The sequence below is a fragment of the Arvicola amphibius genome, chromosome 14, assembly GCF_903992535.2.
Source record: "Arvicola amphibius chromosome 14, mArvAmp1.2, whole genome shotgun sequence".
Taxonomy (NCBI): Eukaryota; Metazoa; Chordata; class Mammalia; order Rodentia; family Cricetidae; genus Arvicola; species Arvicola amphibius.
This window is the reverse complement of record NC_052060.1, coordinates 5,030,614-5,049,330: the sequence shown is the minus strand read 5'-3', so window position 1 is coordinate 5,049,330 and position 18,717 is coordinate 5,030,614.

Below are 18,717 nucleotides of genomic sequence, written 5' to 3'. Positions count from 1 at the left end.
AGTTGGCTTCCATGGATCCCAAATGAATGCCAGTCCCTGTAGTGCCAGGGTACCCAGGATCCACTTACATATCAATTCAGGTGCCACCCCAGTCCCCTTGGGGACTCCAGCAGCAGGCTTTACCCTTTAAGTAAGTGTAGCTAGACTCTATAGGTAGGCGGACTGGTCTTTAGATTTCGCTGTACAATCTCCTCTTGGAAGATACATCTATCTCTTCAGATTTCCAGACACCAGCATAGGGCCACATGGATCATACATAATAGAGAAACATGGCCTGACCAAATGAACAAAGCAAAACACCAGACGTGATGCTAAAGGAATAGAGATCTATGAGCCACTAGACAAAAATCTCAAAATACATTCCTCTTCCTCTCTGTTTTGAGTTTGTGGTTCAAGATGTGAACTCTCCGCGTCCTGCTCCAGCTGCTCTGCCTGGCGTCAGCTACCACGTCTCCTTGCCATGACAGATTCTTATTCATCTAGTACATGCAAGAATAAGCACATGCTGCTGTGCCCTGACCACCCTCTGGGACAGTTGTCCCATCTTCTCTATAGCAACCAGAAATGACCTAGCCATCAGTGGCAGCTGAATCTCCTTCCCTAGAGCCCAGTGATAAATCCCAGAAAATCAGGCCCTCAACTGTCCATGAATGTGGGAAGCCCTCTGCTTCCAGCACACTGCCAGACAGATGTCCATCAGCTGTCACCCTAGATGGGGCGCCAGACTCTCCTCGCCATCAACAATGTCACTGTTGCTTCCTTCCTTTCCCTCTCCCCTTCTACTAGCCGTCCCAACCTCTCCTTGGATCAGGAGGACCCTTGGAATAGGTGGCCATGTGCAGTGTCAGGTGCCAGGAGCCTCTGCAAGCTGTGGTCCGTCATCTTTCCACGTTCATCCCCAAGCCCAGGAGGCCAGGCTGGGCCCCAAGGACCCCAAGACCCCAGCATCAAAGACTCAGGCATGATGCATCACATTCACCCATGCCAACGAGGCTCCCCTGCAGCCAGTGTGCACCTACTGACTCTGGAGCAAATGGGGGCTTTGTCTATCGCTACTTCTGAGGAAGCCCAGACCAGCCACACACAGCATTTGGAGATCTGTGTATCCAGGGTCTTATTCTACTCCCTCAAGCCTGTGGGGAGCCAAGGGAGCCTTAGATGAACTTACGTCGCTGACATGGACACAGTCACGTCAAGGACCCGTTGCAAATCCATCCCATATTGGTCAGGCTCGGAATTGGCAAAACCCACCTCTTGTCTCAATGGGAATGTTGGCAGTATGTGCAAAAACTAGCAACTCCATCTTCCTCCTCCTGGATGACTGTAACCTAGACTGCTTCCCCACAGAGATCTCCTAGGATAACTAACCCTACCCCCTGTGCTATGTAGTGACTGTGCTGATGTTCTGCTTGGTGCAATAGTTCATGCATCTCCATCAGAGTGAGCACGGCCCACCTGATGCCAGCTTTTCTGTGTTATTCGACCCAAGGAAAGATCTTTCCCCCACTGTCTGATTAAAGCAAACTGTGTTTAGAATATTCAAGGACTGGCCAGATGATGGCCTCCTCCTAAATCAGGGTTTCAGAGAGAAGCCTCTCGCTGGCATTTGAGGTCCCTTTTACGAGAAAGGGTTAGGGTTGACAGAAAACAACTGTCGAGATAATTGACTGTTAGCAACTGGGCAGAAGAGTGAAGGACATAGGGCTGTGCTTATCTATCTGTGGGGTAGATAAGCGCAAGACTCTGTCATGTGGAAAGGGAGTCATCAAGGTGTCTGGGAAGACGCATTTTCATAAGGCAAAAGGGCAGTCATATATCACAGGTTCAGGAGTTTAGTAAGGCAAAGGGGTAGGTATATGTCATGGGGTCACAAGTTCAGCGTAGGTTGAAAAACGCGGTTTGCAGGATAGATTAGGCTCAGGAAACAGAAACGTATTCCTGTAAGGTGTGGAGACTCTATAACAGATAATGTGGCTCCTGTTTTGTTTCCACGGTGTTTGTCTTTACTTCATTCCTTTGTTGCCTGGGTTTCCAGGATCAAACTGTGCTGACACGGTTAAAGCCGGGCCCCTGTCCATCCCGGGCACTCAGCTCTCCACAAGAACTTGTCCCCAAGTACTTGCTCCTCGCAGATCCACTCGTACAGCCAGTGTGACAGTAGCTATGGACTGATGGCCCCAGACCGCTCCACCCAAGATTTTTGCTCAAAAGAGGCCACTGGCCAGACCTCTCTGATGGATGTTTTATGTCCAGCAACAAAGGTATTGTTGTTGTTTGGTTGGTTTTTTTGTTTTGTTTTGTTTTTGTTTTTGTTTGAGATGGAGTTTCTCTGTATAACAGCCCTGGTTGTCCTGGAACTCGCTTTGTAGACCAGGCTGGCCTCAAACTTACAGAGATCCGCCTGCCTCTGCCTCCAGAGTGCTGGAATTAAAGGCATGCGCTACCATGCCTGACTAGCAACAAAGATTTTGTCTTGTGGGAGGGGAAAGCTCACCCAAAAAGACCCCCCAAAAAACCCCCCCAAAAACAAAACAAAACAAAACAAAACAAAACAAAACAAAACAAAACAACAACAAAAGACCGGCCACTGAGCACAAACCCACCAGGAAAGTGATACAAGAACAAAAGGAGCTCCTGGGCTAAAGAAGGCAGTGCCTGACCTGAAATGTCAACAGGCAGACTGCCAGCAGGTTTCTCAGTAGGTGCTTGTAGCCCAGGAGAGAGTGGGAAAAAAATTGCTGAAAAAGAACGTTATGCCTGACCAGTGTTTCACATCAGAAGACAGAGTAGTAAAGACTTCACAAAGACACCAAAGTTGAGGGAGTCCATCACTTCAAGCCTTTTCTACAAGAAATTAAAAAAAAAATTTAACATTTATTTACTTTGTACACTGCAACAGTTGGAGTACAAATCGCAATGAGCAGAGTACTCGACGGTATGAACACTGCAGAACCCCTGAGAATTACAGAAAGCTCACCACCAAGAGCAATAAATTAAGACAGCTGCCATGGGAAAGAAGGCATCCGTCTGTGACAGAAAAAACGGTGAAGAGGCAGGAGCTGAAGGAGTGGAAGGGCAGTTATACCACGAAACACCTCCGTGTCAGCAGACAATATTCTAATGATCGCTGGCGTTGAAAGTGAGAAAATGTTTAGCAATAGAAATTGGAGTTTAAGGAAAAATTTCTGGATAATTAAAACCATAGCTTGTGGGTGACTAAGACTTAATTACAAGGGGAAAACAGCTCTTTTATCTTCCTGCCAAGAACGTGGATTCTGTGAGGATTATGCAAATTACAAGACACAGCCAGGAAGCAGGCATTACAAGAATATGGTATTAATGAAGTAGTGGCAGAGATAAAAGAAAGTATCAGTGTAATGTCTAGCCAGCCACTTTACCAATTAGACCTTGGTGTGCAGACATTCTTTTCAGATCACCTGGAAGCACCCAGTATGTGGCCATCACATCTCCTGTGATTATTTGTGCAGATGGGAGCAAAGCCACCTAACCATTTCTGCATGAGACGAGTCTTCTTTTGTTGTTGAATTTTCTTCATGATTTCTCAAAGTATCAGGCAGAGAATTCTGCAGCTTTGTCTAGTGCTGGGAATTAAGAATTGGCTCTACCTGAGTACCACCAGGAAGAGGGACACCATCACTTACTTCAGATTTAGAACAACTTGTGCTAAATCCTTTTCTTGTACAAAATGATGTACTTTGAAGGTGTTAGAGTCTAACTGATGTTTATTTGATTTTTAAAAAAAATGTTTATTGCTGGGCGGTGGTGGCACACGCCTTTAATCCCAGCACTCGGGAGGCAGAGGCAGGCGGATCTCTGTGAGTACGAGGCCAGCCTGGTCTACAAGAGCTAGGTCCAGGACAGGCTCTAAAAAAGCTGCAGAGAAACCCTGTCTCGAAAAACCAAAAAGAAAAAGAAAAAAATGTTTATTTATTTTATTCATTTTTCTGTAAATGGATGTTCTGTCTGTTTGTATGGCTGTTCACATGAGCATGAGAAGCCCATGAAGCCAGAAGAGGGTAATGGGACTGGAGTTACAGATGTTGTGAGCCACCATGGGAGTGCTACAAATAGAACCCTCTGGAAGATTAACTGCTCAGTCATCCCTTCAGCCCCTAGAAAATGTTTTAAATAAGCCTCATTACAGAAAAAGATCCATAGTAGAATTAAAAAGATAAAATGAAAGGAATCAAAACAAGACTATAAACATCAAAGAAACAAACATTTATGAAATCACAAAAGCAGATGACAAGAGAAACAACAAGAGCACTACCAAGCATGGCTAGAAACACCAATCAGCAAGTGTAAATCCTGGTTGATAAATGTATTGCTTTAAATGTAGATGGTTTAAATTCTATAATCAGCAGAGTCCCTGAATGGATAAAACTATGAGCTATCAATAGGGATGGACCCTCTTTAGGTTTGAGGATGCACACAGGCTAAAGCAAAAGGTGTACAAGGATATCCATGCAAATAGTAACCAAAAGAAAGATACTTATATCACCTAAAATAGGTTTTACATCAAAAATTTCCACAAGAGATAAAGTAGGTCATTATTATAAGAATAAATAAATCAATAAACTAAGAAGAAATAATAATTATGTATTCAATATCAAAGCATCTACATACATGTAAAGTAGCATATCATTTTTGATAACAAAAAATTAATGAGATAAAAAAATGAAGAAGGACAAAGGCAAGGTGAGTTTAACACACACACACACACACACACACAACATTCCATCAAACAGCAGCAGACTACATTCATTTTTCTTAAGTATTCATGAAACATTCTCCACCATAGATCATATGTTCGGTCACAAGTCACCTTCGATTTAAGAAAGTTGAAATCATATCAAATATCTTCCTCCACCTCTGCTACATGGTATGAAACTGGAAATCAATAATAGAAGCAAAACTGAAAATTCAAAAATACGTGGATTCTTTTTTTTTGAATTTTATTGAGCTCTACATTTTTCTCTGCTTTCTTCCCTGCCTCTCCCCTCCCCTTCAACCCTCTCCCATGGTCCCCACGCTCCCAATTTACTCAGGAGATCTTGTCTTTTTCTACTTCCTATGTAGATTAGATCTATGAAATACATGGATATTGAATCACAACACATGAATCAAAGAGGAATCAAAAAAAATAAAAATAAAAATAGCTGTCACAAATGAAAACGGAAGCAACATAGCAAAGCTTCACCAATGCAGCACAACCCATACTTGGGAAGAAGTATGTAATGATGATCTCCACAGGAAAGGAAGGGAGACAGAGTCTACAAACAAAATCACCCACACCTCAAGGAGCTAGGAAGTTGGAACAAACGAGTTCCCAGTGAAAAGAAGAATAAAGATCAGAGCAGAAAAGAAGGAGAAACAAAAACCAGAACAAACCAAACCGAACAACATCAAACGGAAACATGAAAAGTCAACAACATTAAAATTTGAGCTTTTTGGAAAAGACAAATGAAAATAAAAATCTAAAGATTTAGCAAAGTTGAGTTAAAAAGAGCAAAGAGTAAATACATTTGGAAACAGAGGAGAACATCTGAAAACTCATGTTGCAGACCTACAAGACCATGAGATAGCTACAAATGACCAGAAGCCAACAGATGCCTGGGGCAGAAGAAAAGGGTGAATTCCCAGAAGAAACATTTATTAACTCTCAATCATGAGGAAACAAAAACCCAAACCAAAGAATAACAAGGAAACTGAATAAAAACCTTTCCATTCCACAAAAAAAAAAAAAAAAAAGAATAACTGGCCTTTTCACAGGTAACTTTTATCAAACAAAAAATTTAAATTACATTATATAACTATTTCACACACGTGTGTGGCGGTCTGAGGACAACTTAGAAGAGACACTTCTCTCATTCCAAGTCTTTCAAAGTCGGAGAGAAGAGATTTCAAACTCATCTTTATGAGGTCAGTGTTATACTGATACTAAAGTCAAATAAGCACAGTGTAGGAAAATAAATTATAATTCAATATTTCTGATGCAAAGAGATAAAAATTCTCAACAAAATAATAGCAAATCAAATTTGACAGAGCATTAAAAAGATCACTGTTCATAATCAAGTAAGATATCTGGGTTGTAAGGGATATTCAAGTTATTAAATGTGATTGATACCACATTAACAAAATAAAAGATCACATGATAATTTCAGTAAAATAGATGTTAAAAAAAACTAAAAAAATCCAGCATCCTTTTGTTTTACTTAAAGTTCAACAAGCCAGGCAGGATTGGTACACATTTTTTTATCCCAGCACTTGGCAGGTAGAAGAAAACAGATCTCTGTGAGTTCAAGGCCAGTATGGTCTACAGAGCTACACAGAGAAACCGTGTCTCAAAAACCAAACTAAACCACCACCAACAAAAATCTGTCAACAAATTAGATATAGAAGGCATACGTCTCAGCATGGAAAAGACTACATGTGACAGTCTCACCATGACTAGTGACAAAAGCCAAATTTCTATTAAACCAGGAGTAAGACAAGGATTCCTGCTCTCAAGTCTGTTGATATTGTGTGTATACACACACACTACATGTGTGTGGAGGCCAGAGGACAGCTTATGAGGGATGCTTCTCTCATGACACCTTGTGAGTTCAGGAAACTGAGTTCAGGCTGTCAGACCCACTGTGTATCTCTGTTAAGACGCCATTAAAGGAATTAAACAGAGGTTAAGACTCCATTAAAAAACCTGGAAATAAGTGAATTCAGTAAAGATACAAAAATCAACATTTTAACAAGTTAACAATTTAATAATCACTTCGTTTCTAGGTAGCAACAAGGAAATATGGGAAATGGGGTGGTATTGGTTAAAAGATAAAAATATTTCAGTTATGCAAGATGAATCAGTTTAGGAAATCTAATGTATAGCATAGTGACTGTATTAACTGTATTATAATTACAGGCCTTGCATGTTCTCACTACTCAAGAAAAGAGTAACTATGTGAGATTTTATATATATATATGTGTGTGTGTTTGTGTGTGTGTGTGTGTGTATGCACCTAAAACTATTTTACATATATCACATATAAAGTTGATAGTGGCATAATTTAATCTTATACATACATATATAATCACGCAAGTCTTAAATATTTGTCAATAGTATCTGAGTAGGACTGGAAAACAATTCTATACAGATATATCATAGAGTCCATTGCTAAATCATCCTAGAGTGTGTGTGCTTGCACTTACATTTCCATTATAAACTAATTGAAGACAGAAACCACGTTGCTGTTTGTCACTCTGACCTTACTTAGCTGGGGGCGGGGCCGCTGTTCTCAGCCACAGGGCATCAGCTGGCCTATACTATCTAATCACATGCTGAGCTCCTGAAGATGCTGCTGCCAGGTGACAGGACTTCTGAATCTTTGAGCAGGACTAAAAGTCAGCTGACACCTTACAGAGTATGGGGTGGCACCTGACTCTACTACTGGTCCAGACCCGGAGGCTGCAGCAGGATGGGTGCAGGAAATGGACTATTGAGGGAAACCATGCACTAGCTTCTCCTGTTGTGAGGACTTAAGGTCCTTAAGCTTGTCTGAGCCTGCATGAGCCGTGGGGCCAGAGTTACTGCTCTGTTCAAAAAAGTTTTCATTAATTCTTTGAGAATTTTCTACAAGAATTTTAATCATATTACCCCTCACACAACTCCCAGACCCACTCTCCCTTCCTCTGCCCACACATCTTTAAGTCCCCTTCGTTTTAAACCCACAGAGTCTGTTTTTATGGCCTCTTTTTCTTTAATATTTAATTTAATTTTGTTTTATTTAAATTAATTTTTCTTTAATGGATGTGTGTGAGGGGGGATGCATCCCTAAACACATAAGTACAATAGACTTGTTCCATTTAAATGTTTCCTGTATGTATGTTTTCAGGGCTGACCATGAGGTATTGGGTTGCTCTTCCCTACTCTCACGATTCCTTAGTTGCCTGTAGCTCTTTGTTTAGTCTGGGGCCTCATGACTTTCCCCATTCCATGTTAATGTATATTGGTGTTGTCCTCGTTTGTGTCTTATTTAGGCAGTCAATCTAATAAGACTTCATAGGTACAGGAGATATAGCCTCACAGCAGACTTCTGTTTCTCTGGCCCTTACAGTCTCTCCACCCCCTCTGTAATGACCCCTGAACCCCAGGTGTAGTTGTGCTGTAGGAGGTTGAGTTGGGACTGGGCTCCACAACTCTGAGTTTTGATTGGTTGTAGTTTTTTGTATTGATCGCCATCTGTTGCAAAGAGAAGTTTCCTTGATGAGGGGTGAGAACTACACATATCTGTGGGTATGAGGATAAATGTCTAGAATGTATTTAGATAAAGCCTCCAATCTGTGCTGCCGTGCAGGACTGTCCCTCTGGAGCATCAGTGATGTGTCAGAGGTCGCATCCCTAAGAAAATCCTGACTCAAAACTGCCAATAACTCCTCAGTTATGAAGGGAACCTCCCGCCCACTTACTCGCTCCACGCTGGGATTTTGTCTGGCTTGAGACTTCAAAGGTTTTGTGCATGCTCTCACAACCACTGTGAGCTCTGTGGAGGCCCCAAAATGTGAGGCTGATCCCCCCGACAGAGCTCATATGTGCAACTGCCCCGTTGTGTTCAGAAAAGTCTCTTTATTACGCTCATCTTGGACTACCTCCGGCTTTTACAGTTTTCCCATTCCCTCTTTCTTTCTCTCACACTTACATTCCAACCACAGTCACCTCCTTCCCCCAGCAACCCCCCCCCCCCCACACCAACATCTCCTCTCACCCAGATCCACTCCTCCTCCTTTCTCTTCAGAAAAGTACAGGCCTCCTGGGATATCAACCAAACATGGAATATCAAGTTATAATAAAAATAGGTACATCCCCTCATATTAAGGTTGGATGAAGCAACCCAGTAGGAGGAAAAGGGTCCTAAAAGGCAGAGAGAGCCCCCCCCCCCACCTGCATTATTAGTAGTACCATAGGAATCCCAAACTACACAATATATATGTAGAGAATTAGATCAGACCCATACAAGCTCCCCGATTGTTGGTTCAGTCTCTGTGAGACCCATGACCCCTGGTGAGTTGATTCTGCGAGCCATTTTCTTGTGGTGTCTTGACCTCTCTGACTCCTACAGTCCTTCCTGGCTCTCTTGTGCAAGAGTCCCTGAGCTCTTTGTTTAGATGTAGGTCTCATCTGCCACCATCAGTTGTTACACAAAACCTCTCTGATGATGATTATTCTAGACATTGGTCTGGTTACAAAAGATGGCCAGTTCAGGTTCCATTTTACCGAGTTACTAGGAGTCTTTGCTAGGGTCGCCCTTGCGGATTCTTGGGAGTTCCACTGCATTAGGTTTCTCTCTTGTCCCTGAAATGTTCCCCAGTTCCAATTGTCTCTCCTAGTACTCCCTTACAACCTAATCCCTTCTATTTCCTGCATCTACACCCAGTCCACCTTCAAAATCTATTCTGTGTCCCCTTACCAGGGAGAACCATATATCTAGAGCCCTCATTGTTACTTTGCCTTTGTGAGTCTGAGATTGTAGCATGATTATCCTTTACTTTATAACTAATATTCAATTATAAGTGAGTATGTACTGTATTTGTTCTTCTGGGTCTGGGTTACCTCACTCAGGATGCTTTTTTTCTAGTTTCATCCGTTTGCCATTTCTTGTGGTTTTTTTTTTAACAGCTTAGTAATACTCCATTGTGTAAATGTACCACAATTTCTTCAACCATTCTTTGGCTGAGCGACATCTAGGTAGTCTCCAGGTCCTGGCTGTTATGAATAAAGCTTCTCTGAAAAGAGTTGAGCAAGTGTTTTGGGGGTAGGATGGGGTGTCCTTTATCCCACCCCCTCTTTTGAGACTCTCCTCTGAGCCTTGAGAGGAGGGGAGTGTATATAAATGTACCATGGAGAACTGGTTACTCAGCAGCTTCTTTTTTTCTCGTACCTTGACAAGTTGTGGGTCTCTGTGTTGATTGTCATCTACAGTAAAAAGAAGTTATTCTGATGAGAGTTGAGATATACACTAATCTACGGGTATAGTGATAGGCCATTTAGGGTCCTTTTAATACTATGCCCATTAAATACAGCAATAGTAGGTTCTTCTTTAAGGCCCATGGTTGGTCTCTTGGCCCCAGTAATGTCAGATGTGGGTTTCATTTTATGAACAGATCTTAAATTCAGTTAGAAGTAGTTGGCACCTGGATGATGATGGCGCACACCTTTAATCCCAGCACTTGGGAGGCAGAGGCAGATGGATCTCTGTGGGTTCAAGGCCAGCCTAGTCGACAAAGCGAGTTCCAGAATAGGCCCAAAGCTACACAAGGAAACCTTGTCTTGAAACAAACAAACAAGTGGTTGGTTACTCCTTATAAGAAAGTACCACTCTTTTTTTTTTTTTTTTTGGTTTTTCGAGACAGGGTTTCTCTGCGGCTTTGGAGCCTGTCCTGGAACTAGCTCTTGTAGACCAGGCTGGTCTCGAACTCACAGAGATCCGCCTGCCTCTGCCTCCCGAGTGCTGGGATTAAAGGCGTGCGCCACCACCGCCCGGCTAGAAAGTACCACTCTTGTAGCAGTGGGTGTATCTTTGTCATTACTGGATCTCATAGGGCTCACCTGATAAGCCTGGTGGTGCCTTTCCTCCTCCTATGGCAGGCAAAGCGCCTTCCAGATCTATGAGCAGCCAGTAGGGATAAAACTCCCAGACCAATACGGTGTAACTGCTTTATGGTCCATGATTTAAGTGTGTGGTATCTTCAGCAATAGGGTCTTACTGCCAAATTCTGGAGGGTAACCAAAAGGAGTGGGTGGCAGTAGCCTCTACTGTTTGGGGGTTAATAGGACCTCTCTTTTCAATGACTCCAAAAGAGATAACCCATTCCTAGTGTTGGGCTTTTAAATTTGTTAGCTGTGGTTTTTAGTAAGGGATATCCATTCATTAGTTATTGCACATCCAGGCAGTTTCTGCTTCCTGGCTGCTGTGAATAAGACAGCAGGGAACACAGATGTGCAAATGTCTCTGTAGTAGGATGTAGAATCCTTTGGAAATAAGCCAAGCATGGTGCAGCTCCATCAGCCAGCAGATTTTTCTGAGGAACCTCCACACAGGGCCTCACTCTGTAGATTTGGCTGGCCTGAAACTTGTTACTTTGACCAGAGAACTCAGAGAGGCCCTCCTGCCTGTCTGCCTCCAGAGTCCTAGGATTAAAGGTGTGTGCTGCTCCATTTGCCCAGAATTTCTTCACTTATTTCATTTCCTATGATGCATACCTGGCTTTCAGTGCACCCACCTTCCTCCTCACTCTGCCCTGAACAACATCTGGTAGGATGCTGCCCTAGACCTTGGAAGCTGCTATAGCTCTGCCTGAAGTCTTCTTTAAAAATGCTAATTCTTTGTTTCTCTTACCTGCTTCAGGCCCATTTGCTGCAGGTCCCTTTCTCAGGAGGTCTCTCTTTACCATCTTATTTAAAACCATGGTTGTCAACATCCCGTCTCTTCTGCTTTTATTTATTTATTTTTGTAACAGAGTATTTGGCATAATTTCTAGTTTATGTGCTTATTTCTGGCTGTCTCTTAGGAAATTTGGAATTAAGAAGTGTAAACTATAAGAAAACCATGCCTTTTGCTAGTATGTTTTTAAATATTTATTTTCCTGGAGTTTTGATGGTTCCTGGGACACAGTAGGCACTCAGTATTTGTTGGAAGAATGCACAAACAGGCACTAGTGTGTATTTATTAATGATCATGATATTTTGAGCTGGCAGAGAGCCAATAGTTCAAGAAATTGAATTCCTTTTCATATTCTAGCCTCTTGTTGGTTTCTTGGTAAGATTTTTATTTCACCAAATTGTAGTGAATTAGTCCCCAGGGGCAGATACCTCTTCCATTTCGAGAAAGAGGAGGTCTCCAGTAGTTTGCTGAATCTTGGTTCAAATCTTGGTCTTTTTGCTATCATTCGTGGCAGTCCCCTGGCAGGTCCCCTGGCGAGTGGGAGACTGGCAGGTGAGATGTGCCATGTGGAGAGAGCTTGGGCATAGAGTTTATTTAGTGGGTATTGGGAATCGTAAAAGAGTAGGGATTATGGAGGAAAGGGGGGAAGGGGAGAGAGAGAAGGGAGACAGAAAAAGAGGAAAGAGAGAAGAAAGAAGGGGGGAAGGGAAGAAGGAAGAGAGGCAGTAGTTACCTCTTCAGAAGAGGAACCAAGAAAGAGAGAGTGAGGGACAGAGGGAGGAAGGGAGGGAGGGAGAGAGAGAGAAGAGAAGGCAGGAGGTCAAGAGATCAGCTTGGGGGGTATTGAGGAGATTGGGGGTGGGCAGAGCCCCTCTCTTAAAGGGACAGGGTACCCAGGTGACAAGGAAGGTCAGCAGAATGAGAACACTTTTTCTATCTGAAAATTTCTGTATCACTTGATAAGAAATTTCCTAAAAATAAAGAACCCTTTAATACAAATGGAGAGAAGAGTGAAAAAGATATGTTTGCAAACATTAAGTAAAAACTCTCTGAAGACGTTGTTAAGGTTGGATGTGTAGCTATTTCCCAGAAGATCTTAGTTGAATTTATGGATCCCAGATCTACCCTCCTGCGTGGACAGCTTTCTCCACCTCTGTGTTTTTAAAGTGAGCTCGTGGGCAGCAGCTGGACAGACCGGGAATGCTGGAGAAACCACTGTGGGGTGAGGGCAGACTCCTCAGTTCTCAGATGCACTGCTCTTGTTCCTTGTCTACTCAGCACAAACTCACCTGCCAACCCCAAGCTGAGTAAGGCACATCAGTGAGCACAGCCGTGATTCAAAACCAATTCTACCAAAGGCTGGCCATTTGATAAAGTTGCCAAAACAGAGACTTCTGGGTTGTGTGCGATATGGCATGATGAGCCACTTAAATCACAGAATTATAGATCTGGATCACTTAGTTAACCTAGAATTGTTCAGTCCACATTTGTCCTTCACAAAAGTCTTGTTGTAGTAACTGGTAAACCAGGTGTTTCTCTTTTTTCCCTTCTCTTTTTTCTTTTCTTTCTCCTTTTTTTTGGGGGGGGGGCTGAGACAGGGTTCCTCTGTGTAATAACCTAACTGTCCTGGAACTCGCTCTGTAGACCAGGCTGGCCTCGAACTCACAGAGATCCACTTGCTTCTGCCTCCTGAGTGCTGGGATTAAAGGCGTGCGCCACCACCGCCCAGCTAAACCAGACTTTTCTAGTTCCTGCACTAGACAGAGCTAGTGACTCAGCATCACAACCTTCTGGAACATAGAAACTTTGTGTCTATTGTAGAGAAGACATTTCTCCTTAAATTGGGTAAGATCATATTCCTTTAGCTGGTACCCCTTAACTCTGGTGGTATTCCCTTTAGCAGTGTAGAATGGCTCCTCATTCTATACTTTTGAGTACTTAGATGCTTTTAACACACGCTGAGTGTGTTCTCCCTAGGAAAGAAATCCTAACATAGCCCTCTGGAAGTGCCAGGCAACCCCAGAGCTGAGCAAAGGTCAGCACAGTTCGGTTTCCTTCCTGCCTGGCCACTACTTCTCTTAGTTTAACCTGAAGTCTCTGTAGCCTGCTTTATTCTTCCAAAGGCAAGCAGTCTGCTGCTGCCCTATTAAGACAAGAATCAATGAAAACCCTTAGTCAGACCTTTCAGGCCTATTAAACCTGGTGACCTTTCTTCCACCTCCTCGCCCACATTTGCTTCTTTAAAGCCAACTCATCTTTAAAGGTTCAGGTCAAGCACTCACTTCTTCCAGCCAGAGCCTCAACAATATTCCCCGACTCTGATGCCATGCTTCCTTCCCCTGCCCTCCTCCCCTGGGGCCTCACAGCACAGTGTTCTTTAAACTAAATGTGCTCTGATTTATGGGTACCACCATCTCTCTTGGTATTCTGTGCACTCTTTGCGAGCTGGTGTAGCTACATTCATGTTTGCATGCCATGTCACATGAAGCTATTCTAGAAAGATGTGACTTGTTCACGTTGCCTGCAAGCCTTCCCTGTGGGCATACTGATCTTTCACAGGTTTGGGAGGCAATGGAGGATTTGAAAATGTGGACTCCCATGGTCAGATTTGGGTTGAGTTCTGTTTCTGCCACTAAGCCTTGCCTGAGGTGTGAACTCTGTCTGTACCTCTGCTCTCTCATCTATACACTGCAGGTACAAGGACTCCCAGCTGGCCTGGACTTAGGGGATCTGGGAGTAAGAGCTCCACGCAAGGCTCATGCTCAGTGCTTAGGAAAGCAAGGTACCAATTGTTGTGTATACTCCCAATTGTACATAAATGTTTGTTCTTTTGTGGCAGTCACAAGGAATCAGAGCTGCTTTCTTGCCTCACAGAATATGAATCTCTGGTGGTGGATACCCTGGATTTAGATCCCTAGTTCCCAGCAAAAGTTCTAGAACAATTACCCTCAGTGTTTGTTGAATGGATGATCTTTTTTGGATTGTAGTCTTGATGTGCTACATGGATAATGCGTATCTGTAATTAGAGGCTTTGCACTGTTCGGCCCTCAAAATAAAGATCTCAGAACCAGTAATAAAGTCACACTTGCAAATTATGAATTAAAAATGTTTGCTTTATTTTTGAGATTATAATATAATAAAAAATTCCCCCCTTTCGTTTTCTTCCCTCCAAATCCTTCTATATAGCCCTCTTTGTTCTCTTCCAAATTCAAGTCCTCTTTTTCCATTAATTGTTGCTACATGCATATATGTATCCGTACATGCATACATATCTAAATATAACCTGCTTGGTCTATCTATGTATGTTTTGGTGGCTGACCAGCAGAATGAATTAGAATGTCATACAGTAGACAGTAGAGAACAGTAGAAGCAGAAAGGAGGGGTAGAAAAATTAACAACTAATTACCTGGATGACTTCATAAAGATAAAGCTGGATCTGCAATTTTAAGGTAACTATAATACTGACTGAAAAAGCTCACCTGACTCTTAAATCCTGATGGTTTGGCAATGCCCGGAGGACAGGTGTCCCTTTTACTGTGAAGACAATGATTTTGCCTCACCCCTGGGGCCTGGGGAGCTGCCATATTTGAGTCCCCTGTACGTGTTCCTTTTTGTGGCCTTACGTTCTTCTGTCACAGTCCTTGGTAATCCCAGAGAAAACAGCAAAGATCCTCTTATGCATAAGCACCCTTCCCCAGTAACATGCTCTTTTAGGATGTGAGGTGTCCCTTAATTCTTAGGTCGTGCCAGGCACTGTAACAGGGATCTCTTGAACCCTTACAGACACTAAAGCAGATATTGTACATTGTCAGAATTTCCATGTGAGGAAATCCAAAGCGAGGCTCAAGTCACCCAGAAAGTTAAGTTTTTGGGTCACACCTGAAACTCATTTTTTTAACTCTAAATGCTGTTCTTCCTCCCAAGATATTTTTTTAAATAGCTGAGGATTAACAGTGCTTAATAATGGTTAAGGTGATTTAAGTTTTGAATGAACTAGAAGAATATGTGGTTTTTTTGTTTTGTTTTGTTTTGTTTTGTTTTGTTTTGTTCTGGGGCAAGCGAAGCCCGGCAGCATTGGGTTTGGGACAGAGACACGAAACAAAACCCTCCTCCAACAACAGAACGAAAACCTCCAAAAGCAAAACCCACATAAAACAGTTGCCAGGGACATCCAGTCCGCAGCAGCTGTGCCCCTTTTCACATAAGCAGCTGTCACAGTCACAGAAGAAACTGATCACATGCTTATAACAGCACTCTTACCGGCTCTTAGCTAGCAGAGCGCTCCTTACTGAGGCTTCTCATTGTCTACGGACCACGTTCGTACACAAGGAATCCTGTGACCAATAGGTGGCGCTAGAACTCCACGGACCATTTTTCTTCATCTTCAAGCACAGATTTTTTTTTTTAAGCCTCTGCTGTATTTTTATTGTACGAGCACCCTGTTAGTTGATTAGGCATTTAGTTTCAAAGTCATTATGCTTCAGTGTGGAACCACCTTTTGTTTCAAGGGTGAGAAAGCTGGAGCATAGTCTGGGGACATGACTGGCTCCGGGTTTGCTGTGTTGTTGATAACTGTGTCAGGACTGGATCTCAAGTTTGCAGACTCCAAGTTCAATGCCTAATGTGTTATTTCTCACTTCATCTCCCTTCTTCATCCCGAAGTTCTCCTCCTGGTGCTATTTATTTATTTTATGTTTTCCAGATTTAATGAAGTACAACAGATAAAGTCATAAAGATTGAAGGTATACACTGTGGTGAAATGATATACACATGAATTATGAAGTAACTATCATTATAAAGTTATTTGATATTTACAAGGTCTTATATATTTATTTTCCTGTAATTAAAAACATTTAAAATGCCCCATCTTTACAAATTCCTAGTATACACTAAACTAAACTATAGTCAGCACACAGTATTAATAGTAGGCTTCCGGACTCACTGTCCATCCTTACAGCTGGGAGTCTGTACCCTCAGACTGCAGATCATTCCCAGTCCCCAGCGCTGGGCAGCCACACTTTCTCTATTCTGTTTTTATGAGTTCACTTTTTAAAGATTCTACTGAAAATGATAATATTACAATCTTAGTATTTCTCTTATTTCACTTAATTTCATAGTCTCATTTTATCCATACTATCCAGAACGGCAGGATTTCCTTTTTTGAAAAAATTGTGGCCCAATAGTATTATTTTATACATAATGTATATTTATGCGTAGCTTATTTCATATACATAGGCAAACATACACACATACTTACATTTCACTCTTCCTACATTCATAGCTGAGCACTTGGGTTGAATCTATATCCTAGCTCTAAATCTATATCCTACCTCTGAATCTATATCCTAGCTCTGAATCTGTATCCTAACTCTGAATCTATATCCTACTTCTGAATCTATATCTTAGCTCTGAATCTGTATCCTAACTCTGAATCTATATCTTAGCTCTGAATCTGTATCCTAGCTCTGAATCTGTATCCTAGCTCTGAATCTATATCCTAGCTCTGAATCTATATCCTAACTCTGAATCTATATCTTAGCTCTGAATCTATATCCTAGCTCTGAATCTATACCCTAGCTCTGAATCTGTATCCCAGCTCTGAATCTGTATCCTAGCTCTGAATCTATATCCTAGCTCTGAATCTATACCCTAGCTCTGAATCTATAGCTTAGCTATTGTGAATAATATAAATGAGTGAGAATACAGACATTTCTTCAAAATACTGATTTTGTACTTTTAAAAAAGATATAACCGCATCTAAGATTGCTGAATCATATGTGTCTATCTTTAATTTTTGAGAAAAAGCTTTACTGGTTTTCACAATAGCTCTGCTCTGTCTTACAATTCTGCTCAGGGAGCACAGTCTTCCCAAACCTCTTCGACACTCTCGTCTTTCCGAGAGTAGCTATTCTGTCCAGTGTGAGGCAACATGTCGCTGTGGTCTGGATAGCCTTTTCTGGGTGGTCCCTGAGCCTGAGAACCTTTCTGGGTATCTGTTGGCCATTGGCATGTGTTCTTTTGAAAAATGTCTATTCCAGTTCTTGACATATTTTTTAATGGGCTGTTTTACTTCTGTTGTTTGAATTCATTATATGCTTTGGATTTTAATCTCTTATTAAATGTTTGGTTTGCAAGCTTTTTCCAGTTCTATAGGTTGCCTTTTCATCCTGTTGATGGCTTCCTTTGCTGCACAGAAGCTTTTCTGCAGTCCCTTTTAGTTATTTCTGCTTGTACTCTTTGTAGAAGGAACAGCGGGCTGTGTCCCGCCACCTGGCTAGCTTTACCCAAAATAATTACATGGAAACTGTATTCTTTTAAACACTGCTTGGCTCATTAGTTTCAGCCTCTTATTGGCTAATTCTCACATCTTGTTTTAACCCATATTTAGTAATCTGTGTAGCACCATGAAGTGGTCGCTTACCAGGAGAGATCTTAACCTGTGTCTGTCTGGGAGAGGAGAGGCATGGCGACTGCCTGAGGCATCTGCCTTCTTCCTCCCAGCATTCTGTTCTGTCTACTCCGGCTACCTATGTTCTGACCTATCAGGCCAAGCAGTTTTCTTTATTAATTAACCAATGAAACAACAGATAGACAGATGACCCTCCCCCATCAACTCTTGGTGGAGTCATAGCTCAGATTACTGCCAAAAAGCCTTTCCTGTGTCTGACATGTTCAATCTGAAAGTTTTTTTAAAATATTTTATTATGTATACAATATTCTGTCTGTGTGTATGCCTGCAGGCCAGAAGAGGGCACCAGACCTCATTACAGATGGTTGAGAGCCACCATGTGGTTGCTGGGAATTGAACTCAGGACTTTGGAAAAGCAGGCAATGCTCTTAACCTCTGAGCCATCTCTCCAGCCAATCTGAAAAATTTTTTAATTCACTCTTAGTTCATGGTGAGAACCTTGTGAGAAAGTGTGTTGATACCATTATTAAAAATATGTTCTAACTTTATTTATGTGTATGTCTGTGTAAATGTATACCATGTGTGTTTCTGGGTACCCAAGAAGGCCAGAAGAAGATACCAGATCCTGTGGAACTGGAGTTACAAACAGTTATGAGCTGCCTGAGGTGGGTGCTGGGAACCAAAGGATTCTGTGCAAGAGCAGTCAGTGCTTTTAGCTCCTGAACCATGTCTCCAGCCCAGATATACTCTTAATAGTTGTCTTTAGTGTTATTTTTTAATGCAAGGGTGCCCAGTAAAGAAACTGTTGATGTGACTGCTCCATTGGGGGCTGGAATTACTGTGAGTGGGAGAGAGAAA